The sequence below is a fragment of the Periplaneta americana genome, chromosome 1, assembly GCF_040183065.1.
Source record: "Periplaneta americana isolate PAMFEO1 chromosome 1, P.americana_PAMFEO1_priV1, whole genome shotgun sequence".
NCBI lineage: Eukaryota > Metazoa > Arthropoda > Insecta > Blattodea > Blattidae > Periplaneta > Periplaneta americana.
Window position 1 is genome coordinate 12213136 of NC_091117.1, and position 19828 is coordinate 12232963.

The following is a 19828-nucleotide window of genomic DNA, read 5'->3' on the forward strand; positions in this document are numbered from 1 at the left end:
TAGTGTGTTTTTGCGCTTGTTTCCGGTAACTTATTGCTGTTGCCTTGGTATGGGTGTGTTTACGATCGTAGTTGTAGTTTCAAAAATGGTGTGCGTTCTGAAATTTAGTTGAGTGTTGGGGCTGTGTTGTGCACTTGTTTTTATACACTGACGTTCAAAGATATCTGACCTACGATTTCATGATCGTGTAAGCGAACTTTCTAATCACAGGATAAGTCAGAACCAAATATATAAAAGCTTGAGAAACTGAAATAGTTCCGCTAGTTCTCAATAGGTACCATTATTATTGGAACGGTTAAAAACGTGTCGGGGAAAATGACCATGTACAGCAGTGGCAAAAAAAAAATCGAACCGACGGAATAATCAAAATCCCCGAAATGAGCCACTGCACATACCACGCCCGCATTCACAAGATAGCGAGTAATCTATTGAAATTGTTGTAGTTTCGACTGCTGACGTAGCCCATTTCGAAAGCCATTAGAAAATAAGCTGGTAAAATTCATGTTCTGAGAATAATAAGTTAATTAAATATATCTGCAATCGAAAAGTATTGGGAATAAATTTGAATAAGGAACAAAAAAAGTTTCCTTCCAAGGCAGGATTCGAACCACCAGTCTATCGTGGCTCTGGAGTGAACAAGGCTCTGAAATCAGCTATAAGGGTCGGTCCGGTTTTTTTTTTGTTGCCACTACTGTACATAGATTAAGCCTAAATCATTTTCACAATATCAGCGGTTTACAGGTAAACCCAGTGTTGTTTTACAATCAGTAGAGTGGTATGAAAAATTTAATTCCATAATGGGGGTATATTTATGTACGATTGGCAAAACTGGCTGCTGTCATCTTCGCCATCTATTCATAGAAGTAATAACTGAAGAAGCCACATTTACACCAACAAATCACTATCGATTAGTAGGGTCAGGTATCTTTGAACGTCAGGATACAATATGTTTCTAGGCCTATAGTTCGTATTGTACAATACATAGTTTCTGGTTTTTCGGTTCAATGTTTTTTCAAGCCAAAATCTAAATACACTAGAATAATACGAAATATAAAGGAATATAAAAACACATGCACAAGACATCCCCAACACTCAAATAAATTTCAGAACGCACATCCTTTTCGACACAATACTACCTGATCAGAAACACACCTTCATCAAGACAAGAGCAAGAAGAAACTGAATAAAAGCGCAAAAGTACACTAGAAGTATGAAGATGACGGACACAAGCCGAAAATAGTCACTAATTAGAGTAAAAGTTTGAATATTAACACAGAAACTTTAAAAAGTTATTTATTTAACAAATTGAAGAAATTGTTATTGATTCAAGAGTAATCAAGGTATATAATAAAGAACAATTAGATGCTGCAGGCTGAAAACCGGTTCCTCGGGCATGAAATATGTAGGTCGATCATTCTTACACAGTGTATGCACGCAGTGCAGAAATCTGCCAGTCACAGGCATGAGAGAATCATTGTCTATGCTTTCTAGTTAGAAAACCGCCACATTATTCTGCTGAACTCTATAAATGATCACAAATAATCTCATAATTAGATTTAAACATTCTAAGTTGCTCAGCCTGCTTATGGCTGTACGAGTACATACTTCTATGCAAAGAAAGACTCAAAATCTACCTACTTTAGGGGTAAAATATCCCGAAAAAAGTTGGAATAATAAATTTAGATAATAATGGTATCGAAACGTCGGATCAAACAACGTAGCAACTAACTCTTAGACAATGTCTTCTGCGGTTTGGTTGGCTGGTTACAGTTTACTCTGTAAGACAAATATTGCAGGTGAGAGAATTCAATTATTGTGAACGTGGAATTTCTGAAAGTTGTCAAGCCAACGAATCTTCTATTAAATAAAAGTTTTGCGAACAGTTTATGTGGAGGGTTGGCTGAGATAGCTGAAGCCTCAACCTCCCCTTCCCATCAGTCTAACAAAAAAATAACATTCTGTTTGTGTTTGGTGGCGCTGTCGCGAGAGGACTCTGCTATCGTGGCGCTTCGCGCCTGTTACCGCTCGTCACCATGATATGGAGGTGGGTGGGGTAACATTGTACGAGTCTGTGCGCCTGGTATTGAGGAATCTTACAAGCATGTGTCGACACTCAGACTTCATATTTCAGTGTTATTGTTATATCTCCCGGAGAAATAGTTCCAACGTAATCATAAAAAGCGACAGAATCTGTGAATCTAACAGCAGTATCAGACTGTCTGTCTACAGCGACATAATCTCCAGAGAATAATTATAAACTATTTATCCCATAATATGATGACGACGATGATGACAATAAAATAATAATAAATGTTATAATACCTGTCTTATATTGGTATTCTTTTCAGTGAACAATACAATCTCGGTGAAGTATCTTTACTGTAATCACTAGCATACTGTATAAGTTATTCGTAATTTATAAGTCATTAAAGAAGTTATAAACAATAATACTCATATAGGCCTACGAAACAACCAAAATCGGTTAAAATTAACACATTATCTCAGATGAAGAGTTAAAGATAATGCGGTTGGTGTACCTGTTTTCACGGCTTCTCATGAAAATCACTTACCGAAATAAAGTACAATTTAGGCGAAACTTAGGAGGAAGAGTACATTGTTGTAAGTGGAATTACACATATTCAGATAGATACATAGACAAATATATGTATATGATATCCTATGATAGATAATATATAAATATTGAGAGGCAGATAGAAAGAAAGAAGGCAGGGACAGAGAGAAAGAAAGAAATAAAGATAAAAGGAAAGAAAGAAAAGAAGAAAGAAAGATAGTTAAATAGAAAGAAAGAATATATAGATAAGTATCAGATTAGATAGATCAGATAGAATAGATAACAGAGACAGACATAGACAGAAAGAAAGAAGAAAAGAAAAATAGGGAGAGACAGAGAGAAAGAAAGGAAGGAAGGAAGAAATAATATATAGACGGACAGATTAGACCGATAGGTTAGATAGGATAGATAGGTGGATGGATATATTAGATAGACAGACAGACAGGTAGATATATTACGTAAATTAGATAGATCAATTAGGTAGAACAGATTAGATATATAGACTTGATAAATTATATTAGATTAAACTAGATTGGCTACATAGATTGTATTAAAATAGACAGATAGACAGATAGATAGATAGATAGATAGATAGATAGATAGATAGATAGACAGACAGATAGATAGATAAATAGATATATAGATAGATAGCTAGACAGATAGGATTACGTTATATGTATGAATAGATAAAGAAACAGATAGGCAGATTAGGTAGACAAGTAAGTTTTGTAAATTAGATGGATAGATAGATAAATTCATGGACAGATACAATAGACAGGCAGATAGATAGATAGATAGATAGATAGATAGATAGGTAGATAGATAGACAGACAGATAGATAGATAGATAGATAGATAGATAGATAGACAGACAGATAGCTAGCTAGCTAGACAGACAGACAGACAGACAGACAGACAGACAGATAGATAGACAGACAGACAGACAGACAGACAGACAGACAGACAGATAGATAGATAGATAGATAGATAGATAGATAGCTAGATAGATAGATAGATAGATAGATAGATAGATAGATAGCTAGATAGATAGATAGATAGATAGACAGACAGATAGCTAGCTAGCTAGATACATAGATAGATAGATAGATAGATAGATAGATAGATAGATAGATAGATAGATAGATAGATAGATAGATAGACAGATAGATAGACAGACAGATAGCTAGATAGATAGATAGACAGACAGATAGCTAGATAGACAGACAGACAGACAGACAGACAGCTAGCTAGCTAGCTAGATAGACAGATAGATAGATAGATAGATAGATAGATAGATAGATAGATAGATAGATAGATAGATAGATAGATAGATAGCTAGACAGACAGACAGACAGACAGCTAGCTAGCTAGCTAGCTAGCTAGCTAGATAGATAGACAGACAGATAGCTAGATAGATAGACAGACAGACAGACAGACAGACAGATAGATAGATAGATAGATAGATAGATAGATAGATAGATAGATAGATAGATAGATAGATAGATAGATAGACAGACAGATAGGCATTGACAAAGAGGTAGATAGATGGGGAAAGGACAGAGGGAGGAAGAAGTAAAAGTGAAGACTAAGGAAGAGAGAGAATGGGTAATAAATAGGTGAGAGAAAGACATGAAAGAAGAGTTGGAGAAAAGTGGGGAGATATGGATGAAAGAAAATTAATTGAAACGCAGGAAGAAAGAGATGCAGGGAGAGACATGGAGAGACAGTCAGAGGAAGGGAGGAATGGAGGAAGATCAGGCGAAAAATGTAGAGAAAAGAAGGGAAAGAAGAAAGAGTAAGAGATAGAGGAACTCGTGATAAAGATATGAGAGATGGAAAGAAAGTGGGAAAAGGAAGAAAAGTGAAGCTAAGGACAGAGAGGGAGAGTAGAGTGGGGTGGGGGGAAAGAAAGGAAGAGGAATAAATGGAGAAATGAGTAAGGGGATGGAAAGTGGGTTGGTGGGGACAGAGGGGACTAATATTACACATTTCACATAAGATTTGATATTCGGTTTTGGACGTCGCGGTGGCAAACGTCGTCCCAGCAACACGTGCGCGGGGGCAGAGATAAAGAGCTGTTGACGAAGTGATAGCATGAGGAGATTTACATGGCGGGCGCAGAGGCGCTCACTGAATGCTGACCGACTCAATCCGGGGCAGGAAGCAGAGAGGAGCAGGGAAATTGTGTGGTCGCGAGGTGAGAACGTGCGAGCCAATGTAGCAGAAGAAATGTCGTTAAACTACTCAAGATGCTGGCCGTAATATTCACAAGGGCGTGGAAGCCTGAACACTACGTCAAAGCCCGATAGGATCAAAGTAAACTATAGCATGCAAATGACACGTAATTTTGCATTACCAGTGTCAGAATTCTGGTGAAATAAATGTTTCCAAAATTGGTACACAAAATTGCCTTAAATTCAATGTGAATAATCTAAGGGTCAGTAAATTTAAAGGAGGGCAGAGGGCGGCCACTAGAGGGAACCCAAAAGGTGGAACTTAAACTGAGAGGATTCGATCCGACACCGTGATGGGAATCCGGTGTGGCTTAGTGGATAAAGCATCAGCACGTAGAGCTGAAAACCCTGGTTCAAATCCCTGTGCCGGAGAGAATTTTTCTTCGTTCCACTACTCTTTCATCGTATGATGACGCAGAATATCTGCATGGAAACATCATTTGTACTTCGGTACATCAAAACAATTATTTAAAGGAAATGTTATTTTTTAGCTCCATAACAAGGTACAACACAATGAACGAACATATCGTCCTATTATTAGTAAAACCGATTAAGTCCACTTTTTGTGTAAAATAAGTTAAGTACAGTCCCCGACTTGTCTTTTCGTGTTCTGTATTCTAGTAAAATCGGATAAGTCCGAAATGTTGTAGGAAACAAACCAATTACTTTATTTAAAGGATTTATTATGATTTTTCGTGCATTAATACAGTTCAATTGTTCTTTTTACAAAAAATGCATTACTTACTTACTTACTGGCTTTTAAGGAACACGGAGGTTCATTGCCGCCCTCACATAAGCCCGCCATTGGTCCCTACCCTGAGCAAGATTAATCCAGTCTCTATCATCATATCCCACCTCCCTCAAATCCATTTTAATATTATCTTCCATCTACGTCTCGGCCTCCCCAAAGGCCCTTTTCCCTCCGGCCTCTCAACTAACACTCTATATGAATTTCTGGATTCGCCCATACGTGCTACATGTCCTGCCCATCTCAACGTCTGGATTTTATGTTCCTAATTATGTCAGGTGAAGAATACAATGCGTACAGTTTTGTGTCGTGTAACTTTCTCCATTCTCCTGTAACTTCATCCCTCTTAGCCCCAGATATTTTCCTAAGCACCTTATTCTCAAACACCCTTAACTTATGTTCCTCTCTCAAAGTGAGAGTCCAAGTTTCACAACCATATAGAACAACCGGTAATATAACCGTTTTATAAATTCTAACTTTCAAATTTTTTGACAGCAGACTAGATGACAAAAGCTTCTCAACCGAATAATAACAGGCATTTCTCATATTTACTCTGTGTTTAATTTTCTCCCGAGTATCATTTATATTTGTTACTGTTGCTCCAAGATATTTGAACTTCTCCACCTCTTCAAAAGATAAATTTCCAATTTTTATACTGTATTTCCATTTCGTACAATATTCTCGTCACAATCTAAGGAACACTAAATTTAAAGGAAATGTTATTTTTTAGCTCCAGAACAAGGTACAACACAATGAACGAACATATCGTCCTGTTACTAGTAAAACCGATTAAGTCCACTTGTTGTGTAAAATAAGTTAAGTACAGTCCCCAACTTGTCTTTTCGTGTTCTGTATTCTAGTAAAATCGGATAAGTCCGAAATGTTGTAGGAAACAAACCAATTACTTTATTTAAAGGATTTATTATGATTTCTCGTGCATTAATACAGTTCAATTGTTATTTTTACAAAACATGCATTACTGGACTTAATTGGTTTTACTAGTAAAGGCTGGTTCACAATAAACCGGGAACGGAAACGACAACGAGAACGAGAACGGAAATAATGTTAAAATAAATGTATTTAAATATGAGCATTCACAATTAACTGTTGTGAATGTTCATATTTAAATATATTTATTTAAACATAATTTCCGTTCCCGTTCTTGTTGTCGTTTCCGTTCCCGGTTTATTGTGAACCAGCCTTTACAGGACAGCTTCTCTTTCGATAAAACTGAAATGAAATATCGAAAATGGTTCCTCATTCATTTCACAATCATGTTACCATGATTAGCTTTACGAAAGATCAGGAAAAAGGTTTTCTACGTCTCATCTGCCATTTAGAGTAGTACCATTTATAATATGAGACTCAATAAAGGCATTTCAATGCTATAAAGTGCCTTTTTACTTCGGACTTGTAGTAAGTATGTACACAGTTATGAATTCCATATTATTTTTTATCCCTCTACGCTTCGTTTATTAGAATGGTACATTGTGTTACATTTTTAAACAGGCCTTGAACAAGTTAATTGATTTGTTGAATTAATGTACATGGTCTCATTTAAGGGTCTGTACACCGAATTTTGATAAAAAAAAAGAAATTTTGGTTTTTATCGTTTTTCGATAGTTTAATAATGTTTTACTATCCTTTGCTTAACTGAAAATGAGCAAACATGCTACTTAGATGTAAATATTTCTGACGTTTCGTATATTCGATTCCCTAACCGTTTCAAATGTAAATTATTTTACCTTTCAGATGTGTTTCCAAATAACATATAATACGCTTTGCCAAATCTGGCAACCTTTCCATAAAGGAAGCTTAATTAATTTATTTTATAATATGATTTTATTTCTTTTTTAGCCTATCTTCAGGAAAAATAAAAATATAATTTGTAGTAATTCTTAATGCAAAAAATTTTATCAATAAACATTTTTTTTTCCAATCGCTCAGTGAAATTTTAAATCTATTTAGCCGGTTGTATATATAAAGGTTTGTTACATATGCCCTATCTTTCTACATTTGTATCTTTTATAACTTCCGAGAAAAATGAACCCAAAATTGAAGAATTTAACATTTTAAGATACGGTATTGAAGTACGGGCTCCCCTGAAAAAGATTAAAGTCACTACTCGTATCTACTTAATGAACAGGGTTAGTATTAATTGTCCAATGTATTTAAGCAACTTTTGTTTGAAACAATTTTTCATTTGGAGCTTCAGATAATATTTAAGTTGAGCAAGATAAATGGGACACTCTGTATAATCGTACTGTTTCATTTGCCATTATTTCTCATGTTATAAACATTTTAAAATGAAATCTTTATCACTTGATTTGAAGTAAATTATACTTGATTATTCTTACCTATAGACTTGAAATAAATTAAAGTTTTAAAGATATATTTATTGTTTGCATTTTATGAATAATTTTAATTGATTTTAGCTAAACTTGGCTATACTCCATAATGCTTGTTAAGTTTAAAATATCAAGTTTAGTTAAAATCCACACCAGTGAGGGCGGAGTTTGCTTATAAAGGCAGATTGGCATAAATAAGGATTAGATAAGGTGATATTTGCATATTTGTGCGAATGTACCAATAACAATACAGAAGAAAGCTGAATACTTAAGAAATGTGACGTGACAAGACAGAAGAGTAAAGACTCCAAGAAAAACGTACTTGTTTAAGACCTCGGTGCAGGCAAATTGCATTAGAACTACTCTGATATACAATACAAAAGCGTTACTTCAAGTGAAAGCAAACTTTAAAAGCTCTGTGAACTACATAATAGGTTACATTTTTCATACTGTCTATATTTTTTCTAGATTAAAAAAAAAATTGGATAGCCAAGAATTCTTTAAAGACTACAGAATCCATTTGGACACAATTCAATCCCTTGCTTAACAGTTACTTCTGAATATAGAGACAGTGAGGTAGTTGTAATTGTAATTCTTTATTTAACGAGTTTTTTAACTGCAGGCTATGCAGAGAAAATTAATGGTAATATTAGTTGATTCTGAACTACGTAGTAGATTCAGAAACAATGAGATAAACATAATACTAAAACTGAAGTCAATTTTTTGATAAGATGATCATTGCTTCTTTTAAACTATAGATGCCATCGAGAGACGGTAAGATGATAACTGTAATTGTAATTTCGTATTTGACATTTTTTGTAATTACAGAGGCTATTCAGAAACTATGAGATGATAATTCTGACCTTAATTGTTTATTTAATGTTTCTTTTAAATTACAGACACTATTCAGAAATTATGAGATGATAATTCTGACTTTAATTGTTTATTTAATGTTCCTTTTAAATTACAGACACTATTTAGAAACTATGAGATGATAATTATGACCTTAATTATTTATTTAATGTTCCTTTTAAATTACAGAGAATATTTAGAAACTATGAGATGATAATTCTGCCTTAATTATTTATTTAATGTTCCTTTTAAATTACAGAGACTATTCAGAAACTATGAGATGATAATTCTGACCTCAATTATTTATTTAACGTTCCTTTTAAATTACAGAGACTATTCAGAAACTATAAGACGATAATTCTGATCTTAATTGATTATTTAATGTTCCTTTTAAATTACAGAGACTGTTCAGAAACTATGAGATGATAATTCTGAACTTAATTGTTTATTTAATGTTCCTTTTAAATTACAGAGACTGTTCAGAAACTATGAGATGATAATTCTGACCTTAATTGTTTATTTAATGTTCCTTTTAAATTACAGAGACTATTTAGAAACTATGAGATGATAATTCTGAACTTAATTATTTATTTAATGTTCCTTTTAAATTACAGAGACTATTCAGAAGCTATGAGATGACAATTCTGAATTTAATTATTTATTTAATGTTCCTTTTAAATTAAAGAGACTGTTCAGAAACTATGAGATGATAATTCTGAATTTAATTATTTATTTAATGTTCCTTTTAAATTACAGAGACTATTCAGAAACTATGAGTTGATAATTCTGAACTTAATTGTTTATTTAATGTTCCTTTTAAATTACAGAGACTATTCAGAAACTATAAGATGATAATTCTGATCTTAATTGTTCATTTAATGTTCCTTTTAAATTACAGAGACTATTCAGAAACTATAAGATGATAATTCTGATCTTAATTGTTCATTTAATGTTCCTTTTAAATTACAGAGACTATTCAGAAACTATGAGATGATAATTCTGAACTTAATTATTTATTTAATGTTCCTTTTAAATTACAGACACTATTTAGAAACTATAAGATTATAATTCTGACCTTAATTATTTATTTAATGTTGTTTTTAAATTACAGAGATTATTTATAAACTATGAGATGATAATTCTGACCTTAATTATTTATTTAATGTTCCTTTTAAATTACAGAGACTATTTAGAAACTATGAGATGATAACTGTGACCTTAATTATTTATTTAATTTTACTCTTAAATTACAGAGACTATTTAGAAACTATGAGATGATAATTCTGACCTTAATTATTTATTTAATTTCACTCTTAAATTACAGAGACTATTTAGAAACTATAAGATGATAATTCTGACCTTAATAAATTTATTTAATGTTCTTTTTAAATTACAGAGACTATGCAGAAAATATGAGATGATAATTCTGACCTTAATTATTTATTTACTGTTCCTTTTAAATTACAGAGACTATTTTGAAACTATGAGATGATAATTCTGACCTTAATTATTTATTTAATGTTCCTTTTAAATTACAGAGACTATTCAGAAACTATGAGATGATAATTCTGACCTTAATTATTTATTTAATGTTCCTTTTAAATTACAGAGACTATTCAGAAACTATGAGATGATAATTCTGACAATTTTATTTATTTAATGTTCCTTTTACATTACAGAGGCTATTCAGAAACTATGAGATGATAATTGCAATTGTAATTTATTTATCTAACGTTCCTTTTAAAGTAAAATGACTTTTCAAAAACGAAGTTAATATAATTGTAATTATTTATTTAATGTTTCTTTTAAACTACAATGTCTTTTCAGAGAAGATGAAATACTAATTATAATTGCAATTCTTTAGTTAACGTTCCTGTTGAACATGATAGATTGTTCAGAGAAAAAGAGATGATAATTTTAATTTAAATTTTTCCTTTTTAATGTTTGTTTTAAATTGCGGAGTCTATTCATAGACAGTGATTAATGATATAATTGCACGACAATTTTTAACATTTATTTTGAACTACAGACATTATTAAGAGAGAACGTGATCTAAGAGGAGACTCTTCAATTTTCTATTGTAATATGCAGGAAGAGAGTTATGGGCTGGTCATCTATTTCTTTTTTCTGAAATCACTCCATCTGGTTTCAAGACGTCCTAAATCATGTAACCTTCTTTTCCCTCTATCATTCTAATTAGTCCAGTTGACATTCCTTATAGGCTACATATTTCTTCCCTCTAATTCTATTTACTTATTCATATGCTGAAATTATTTTTCTAATAGATCATGCAATATGTTTAATCTTCTATAACTTTGTGCTGCATTTGTTCAAAACTGAATTAATATTATTATAGAAATATGTCTATGGCATTTAACAAAAGTTTACTTTTCGTTTACATCTTTATTGTCCTTATAGAGGCATGGCATGTAAAATATTTTGTGCGAGATCGTGCGTATTTGCTTGGTTTCCGCACAAAACCAATCCGCGGAAAGTCTGAAATTCCACATTCAGTATTCCCAACCTAACACACACAACAATTTCCCTCTTCTTACCGCTTAAGTGCCATATTGATTTTACTGCTTTAGGCTTTTAACATATTATTTTTAGAGACGTTCAATATAGTAATAATTATAAATTGGAAACTTACCACTGCAATTTCACCTAAATTGCAGTGTTAATTATTGTTTTTAAATATTTGTAAAAATTAAGTAAACTCTACAACTCCACTAAAGTTACTGCATTCGTGATGCAAGTAACATTAAGGAAGCCGTGAAAAAATCAACAAGATTCCAGACTCATCATAGACTGGGGGGGGAAAAAAAGACAGACGTATATCACGGCCTGCTGGAGTATAGTAAACACAGAAAACATTTTAAAGCAACGATGTTGAAGATATATATTTTTGTTTTGCAAATTTGCCGTCATTGAACAGAAACCAAGATGGAGATTTCATTGCAACTAATTAGAAATTCCTTTTTCAGGTATGTAATAAACGATCTTCGCACAAAATAATGTACGATACACGAGCGGTATGTTTTCTTTCAATTCTCGGAAATTAAAAAAAAACTCAACTACGTTTCGCTTTTTCACACTTTTCCTCGAACATGAAAACTTCAACACACTGCTCTTGTAACGCATATTACTATAAATCAATGAATTATCTAACATATTATTACCGACTAAGTGTTAGCTTCTTTCAAAACTACGAGAACTTTAGATTTGGTATAAAAGTCCAATTTCTAACTTCTGCAGTGATATTTAACAGATGATGATATTGATTTTCAGAGGTCATATTCCAAGCATTTTCTTTGGAAGATCTTCATAATTATTTTGGCGATTCTTACTAAATTCCTTTATCGTACGATCAGACAGCCTCTACTCTCTTGAATGCTTCTTGTTAAAACTTCATTTTGGACAACGTGTATAAGGCCTTGGTTCGCGGACACTCCACTGCCAACCCCTTCTTCCTTTGTATGTTTCTTTCATCCTCAAGTTGGCTTTGTTTCCTCAACCCTTTGTTCCAATCTCTTCTACTCACGCCTACACTTGGTTCCTTGTTGCTAGGAGATCTCAACGACGTGTTCCTTTTCCTTCATTTTGAAAAGTGTCTTCAAGTTGGGAGGTACAAGCTGAAAAGAGAATCATCCCTTAACCCAGCAACGGACGTTAAGAGCAACTACCCCACTGTATAATAAACGTAACGTATAACGAAAAACTTGAATTTTCGACTTTACTTTATATACAGATGATCAAGTTCGTGTTTACTTTAAGAACAGAATGTGAATTATAGTTATCTGTTCATAGACTAACATAAGCGATGTGATGAATATGACACTTAATGAATAAATGTATTTTAAGCATTTCGTAAAAATTCAGATCTTCCTATTTTATTTTCTTGAACTGTCATGCTATAATTGTAATAGAACAATAGAAAAAAATTTGGTAGGAAAATTAAATTTAACTAAAATTTCACAATACAATAATATTGTACAACATATAAAATATGGACATTGCGATAGTTGTTTTCTTTACAGTCCGACAGGGTTTAATAAACTAGTGTGAGAAATGAAGTTCTGCCAATTTAAGGGTTAAGGAAGCACGCAAAATTAAATACTTTACTAGGACTATACGCTCAAATAAAAGATAACTTTCATTTTCTGCATTATATTATAAGAAAAGATATTATTAAGTTCTCAGTCTAACATAGTAAAAGTGCGATGAAAGAGTAATGGAACGGAGAAAATTTCCCTCCGGCACCGGGATTTGAACCCGTGAACTTCGTGATTTAAGACGGCGCTTATTCCGTCGGATCCCGGCCAACTAGTCACTCATAAAGAGTGCACCTCAGCACATGTGTGGACTTCAGTCCTACGTTCATAGACATCTATGACGTAGTGCAGAGGGCGGCCACTAGAGGGAATCCAAGAGTTGGAACTTAAAACTCAGACGATTCTGTCCGACGCCGAGGTGGGTATCCGGTGTGGCTTAGTGGATAAAGCATCAGCACGTAGAGCTGAAAACCCGGGTTCAAATCCCGGTGCCGGAGAGAATTTTCTGCGTTCCATTACTCTTTCATTGTATGATGACGCAGAATATCTGCATGGAAATATCATATGTACTTCGGTACATTAAAATAATATATATAGTAAAAGTGACTGTATCTAAAAAAAAAACTTTGTATTTATTAAACATAATCATATTTTAACTCTATACAGTTAGCACAACGGGCATTTTAAGCAATTATATCATTTTAAAAAGTCTTGGTCTTGGTCTGCAAACCATTCTTCTACAGTACTTACTACTGCTTCATTCGATGAACATTTATTTCCTTTCAATGTTTCTTTTTGTTTCGGAAATAGGTGGTAGCATAAGAATGTTACATCTGGCAGATGGTCAATCAATTCAAAGCCAACTTCATCAGTTTTCTTCAACGGAATCAGGATGTAATTATTTTCTCCGTCAATTAATGTGTTTCTTTGATAAAATTTAGGTTTAAATTGTCAGAAATGATGTTTACTACAAGCTATAAAAAAATTACACTTAGATCAAACAATATTTGAAAGAAGTGTAACCTAAATTTATGCAAATAGGAAAAAATTAGAATTCGGCAACTGAAGAAATGTTTTTCATAAATAAACCCTTGAAAAATTATTGCTTATTACATGCCTTAAATCAGCGTTTCTCAAACTATGGTCCGCGGACCACCTGTGGTCCTCGAGGTCTGCCCTTGTGGTCCTTCAAAAAAGACAGAAGAAAAAATAAAATTCAAACGAACTGCGTATCACACTATAGCTGAAAATCTCAGAGTTTGGAAATGACATATGACAATCGAATTTCACTTTTTCTCCCATTTTATGAAATTTTATGAAATTTATTACCCTACCCGTCTATTGACTTCCCACTCTACTCTCAGCAACAAAAGAGGGTTTTAAAGCACTATACACGTGGTGTTTCTCGACATCTTTTCCCTGCACATCTGGCGCCGCGCCTGTAACCCAGCCAGGAACCACCCAAATTCATAACAGAGGACCAAAGTACCGAATCTTAATTCGATTTTAAAATATAGGTATATTGGTATTAAAATATGCTACGAAAATGATAAATTTGCTTTCGAAAGGAACAAGATTAAAGTGGTCCGCGGAACTGTTCTGACTTTAAAAAGTGGTCCCCACTTCAAAAAAGTTCGAGAAACGCTGCCTTAAATGATTTATATTAAATTGCTTTATCCTATGTCAAAGTTTCATTTAATTATCTTTAGTAATACGAGTATTAAAATTACAGAGATTAAAAATATTGTAATTTACAAGTGCTATAAGCATCCCTGTAACTAACCAGTGCCCTTAAATATGATTTAGTGTTTATAAATGAGCCCTTTTCCCAGTGGTTCTGCTTTGCCCCGTTTTCCCCTATATAACTCGTAAATTGCAAAGCATTAAATCATTTCCATCTAGGCTATAAAAATATTCATGAAAACGAACCTTTACACAGTCGTTATGGATTATGATGATCGACAAACAATGAAGCGGTTAGAAATCCGCTTATGAGAGATTGAGTGGACTCTGGGCATGCGTGGTAGAGAAGAGGATCATTCATACACAAAACCATCACAATTGCTTGTTATGGGCGTGAAAGTTTGCCTCCCATTCGGAACACAATCATAAAGACTGGAACTTATTTTGAAACAAGATAATTACATCAGAGCCACATAAGGGCAGAAATATAAACAAAACCATAGAATAACATTTGTACGTATTGAACGGGGATTTAATGGCAACACTTTGGGAGTTTATTTTGCGTGATGTAGCCTACGAGATTATACGAGCCCGGGAAAACATAGTCAACTATTGAAATAATGTATCTCGAAGAGGCATTTTAGGGTGAAGCACGAAGGTAGAGATAGCTACATAGAAATACTGACTTGCATTCCACAAGACAACGTAATGGGGGCTGTTATCTATCAGCTTTAGGTATACGAGCGATTACGCGACAATTTGTCCCAGGGAATTCGTACCAGTACTTTTCCTACCATATATTTCGTATCAAGCACAATTTGTACTGTGACAAATTCTGTATAGACTGTTCGTCCCAGATAATTTGTAGCCTGAAAACATTTGTCCCAAGAAATACAGAGGTGTGAAAATTATTAGAATAATCTTAATTTTAAAGGTTGTTTAATAGTTCCTTCACAAATATTCATTGAATTGATGAATATTGGATATAATATTACTATAATGATGTAGGATATATTTACTACTAACAATGCCCGAAAGCATTGTTGTACATTGGTATTTTTCTTATTTTACAATTGTTATGGGAATTCAGAAATTATTATATTATGTTGGCGGAATTGGAAACAAAAAAAATTAATTAAGAAATGCTTTAAACAAATTGTTCTTTGCGTTTACATTGTTGTGAAGGTTCAAATGAACGTATACATCTGTTTTGTGCATATAATTTTTTATGTTTCCAATTCCGCCAACATAATATAATAATTTCTGAATTCCCATAACAATTGTAAAATAAAAAAAAATACCAATGTACAACAATGCTTTCCGACATTGTTAGTAGTAAATATATCCTACATCAGTATAGTAATATATACCAATATTCATCAATTCAATTAATATTTGTGAAGGAACTATTAAAGAACCTTTAAAATTAAGATTATTCTAATAATTTTCACACCTCTGTAAGTACCAAGGAAGTTAAAGTGTAAGAAATATTTATTTGAAAACAGTTAATGACATAGCAACTTAAAATAAATTTCCAGTTGCAAGGGTTAAACGTGGTCTTGTGATATAAGTTTCATCTATAAGTAAAAAGAAGCGAAAAAGCAGTAAAAAATTAACGATTTACGACATCATTAAAGAAAGAAAAAAATTATTGAAATTTTTGTGAGCATTAGCTCGCAAATAACCAAGTATGTCTTCATTATCTTTACATTCATCATATCTTTCAATAATTCTGGTTATCCTTTTGTCTGCTTCAACATAGTTTTGTTTTCCTCTTTTTGGGGAAACGACCTGCGTCCAACCTGAGAATTTGCCTACTAACTAGAGCCACTTCGTTTTGGAGTTTTTGCAAGAAATCTGTAAGAAATACAATGAAAACTAATAGAAATGGAAAACAGTTAGGCCTACACGAAAGCACTTCTACTTCCCCTGAACCAAAAATACAATGCAAAACTAATAGAAATGGAAAACAGTTATACGAAAACACTTCTATTTCCTCTGAACCAAAAATATAATGAAAGTACAGTAGAAATGGAAGACAGATTTACGGAAAAAACTTCTTTCTTTACATGAGTAGACTATTTTCCCTGGATCAAAAATAAAACACAAGTGGAGTATAAATTCGAAGACTGTAGTAATGTTGCTGGGATGCATATTTTCGTTATAGCATATGCTTTGCGTGTGTTGCTACCCCTGAAAAATTGACGTCATAACGAGGAAGATGATATTGGAAAGTAATTGTTATTGCTAATTTGCCGTATTTAAAGAACATATTTGAGGCGGCGTGTTGGTTTATAGCTACCACAGCGTTCAAACCGTGTCTATGAGTGTCCTCTTGTTATTTGTAGGCTATCCGAATGATTTTACAAGGTGATACAAAATGACGGTTACATGCTAGATATTTGTCACCGGTACATTAAGAATGCAAATTGTTTATACAGGGACATCATTTTATTTTTACTTCAATTTTTATTGTACCTGAGTTTTTGAATGTACTTCACTCCCACCCCTTCTACTAATGAAGTTCAACCGTCCTCCACACAGATCCAAGACCGCATATACAGTCATAGTAGCCTTACGGTCATAGTAAACAGTATGTTCCAAAAATATGTTCGCGTTTTCCAGTGACGGAAGAGTTTTCAATATTGCATCATTTTCCATTTGCCTACGACGCATCCCGGTTTCCCCCACCTGCTTCTATTCGCCTCTCTGTAAATGCTAGTGGCTGGGCTGTCTTAGCTCTTTTCTGAGAACATTAATTTCTGTTAGGAATTGGACGTCTACGTAATATTATACTCATACAATTGTTTAAAATAACTTAAATGAAAGGACCTCGTTAAGTAATTAACTGTCACGTGATTTCCCCCGTTTCTACGACCCTGCGATATAACCACTTGGACGGACAGTAGATAACATGTCTGAGTAATTTTATCTTTTCGGATCGGGCAGAAGTGAAGATTGAATTTACAGTACGTAAGGTCTCTTTTATAGAGAAGGTACAGAATTATTTCAACATGAGTTACTGATACGAAGTACGAACCTAGTAATTGGAATTAGGTACAATAGTCTATAGTGCGATAATATGCACATTAGAACTGAAGCCTGTATCGAAATGAACGGCCACCATTTTCAAAAATGTGTTTAAATATCCATAGTATGATTATTTTTCAATTCAACTTCATTCTCTATAGTGTACGCTAATGTGCTGTAGACAGTATAATATACACTGCATAATGAATACCTGCGCATGGAAAGCTCAGTTCGTGAGTAAAAACACTTCTACTGTATTTTGATTAAACAAAAACCTAATGAAAATTATCAAACTCAAAATCGCGATATTTCCTAGTTTACATAAATGGATTAACTACTTTTCTTCCCTCCTATACCTAGTTAAGTGATTTGTTTGTGTATTACGCCAGTATCATCGAACTCCAGTCGTGGAAGGGGGTAGCAAACGGTGTTTCCGGTTCTTAATCGTTGGTCCAAAGGTTAATATTAGAAATGTTAGTAAAAATAAAATGATGTCCCTGTACTTTTGTTAATAGTAGTAGTGGTGGTGGTGGTGGTGGTGGTGATGATGATGATGATGATGATGATACGAGATGACATGACGATAGAAAACCAGTAGAAATACAAAACAGACTTGAAATGTAAGTTACTTCCGTTGGTTTTCAATGTAAAGACACTTGTGGAATAACGAAGGGAGGACCTCAGCGAGAATCGAATACGACCCCTTCCAACAAGTGCAAGAAACGTTACAGTTAATTTCCAGTGCGAATTGCCACCCTGTCTGATAGGGGACGAACTGGTTTTTTAATCGATGCACGCTTCATCGTTATTAATATGAGATTAAAAGCAACCCTCTCCACCATAAAAATCCCTCTACCTCCCCCTCTCGTCTGGTGGTAAATAAAACTCCAACCCCCCACTATGCCTATCTATCTACCCCATTGTTTACTCCCACTACTAACCCACGAGGGACTAAAAAGTGGGTGGCAGATCCGAACGCAAAACCGGCCCTGATCCCTATCCATAATAGTAATGATGCATCGTTAGTTCAAGTGTGCACGTCATATCCGCTGTATCGCCATGTTTTCATCATCATAGTAATAAATGAGGGATGTCGTTGTGTTCACCCCAACTGACGAGAGGTAACTTCCCATTTGTCTGCTCTTTTATATGTACGTCTTATTATCGATATTCTTTCAATGAAACAGTGTATTTCAGAGCGAGGAAAGTGGTCAACTGCCTTATAGTTCACATGGCTATTCGAGCAAGTCCACCGCCATTATTTTATAAGGTTGCGTTTCCTTTTCGACCTTCTTGCCTTCAAAATTCTTTAAGATCCTCAGTGTGGTCGGCCTGTTTGGCGCAGTTGGTATAGCGCTGACCTTCTATGCCCAAGGTTGCGGGTTCGATCCCGAGCCAGGTCGATGGCATTTAAGTGTGCTTAAATGCAACAGGCTCATTTCAGTAAACTCCTGCGGAACAAAATTCCGGCACACCGGCGACGCTGATATAACCTCGGCAGTTGCGAGCGTCGTTAAATAAAACATAACATTTAACATTTCCTCAGTGTGATGGTGTACTTCGAAATGAGATAAATAATCAACTGTCTTGTAGCTAACATAGCTCTTCATCCAAATCCACTCCCATTAGCAAAAAGCTATCTTATCTTCCCAACATTCTTTTCTTCAAAATTATTTAAGGTTTTCTGTGTGACTCCATACTTTGGAGTGAGATAAATGGTCAAATGGCTTGTAGCTTGCATGACTATTCTACCTACCCCACGATTACTTTAAAGGTAACGTTTTCTTTTAGATATTCTTTCCTTCCAAATTCTTTAAGTTCCGCAGTGTTATAGAGTATTTCGTATGAGATAAGTGGTCAATTGCCTTGCAGTTCACATAGCTGATCATTCACCGTTACATACAAGATTACTCGATGATTCAAATTTCTGTTAAGTCCTTCAGTGTGACGGTATAACTTCTACTGGGAAAATGGCTAATATACTTTTAACATAGGCAGCTATTTATTCAACCTGTCATATTTTTCTTACAAATTACGTAGTTTTTTTATTCTCTTCTCCTTCAAATTCTTGGGGTCTCTTAGTGTGTCTGTAATCCTTGTAGTGAGAAAAATCAACTGACTTGAAGCTGACAAAGCCATTCAAACTGTCCTATGCACTCTAGTAAGTTTATGACTTTTTATATCTTTTTACTATATGAAATTCAAGTTGTCTGTCCGATATCAAGATGCTTTTCGGAGCGAATCAAATGACCAACTATAAGTCGCGACGCTGTTATTCCCGGCGTGACTCTTCCTCTTTGCTTACGTCTT

The 19828-nt window shown here is 34.0% G+C and overlaps 1 protein-coding gene across 1 annotated transcript in view; it reads right to left on the reverse strand.

Moving 5' to 3' along the window:
• Window positions 1-19828, reverse strand: part of LOC138707426 (uncharacterized) — a 516816-nt gene that overhangs the window by 72750 nt on the left and 424238 nt on the right. The gene's annotated exons all lie outside the window — the stretch shown is intronic.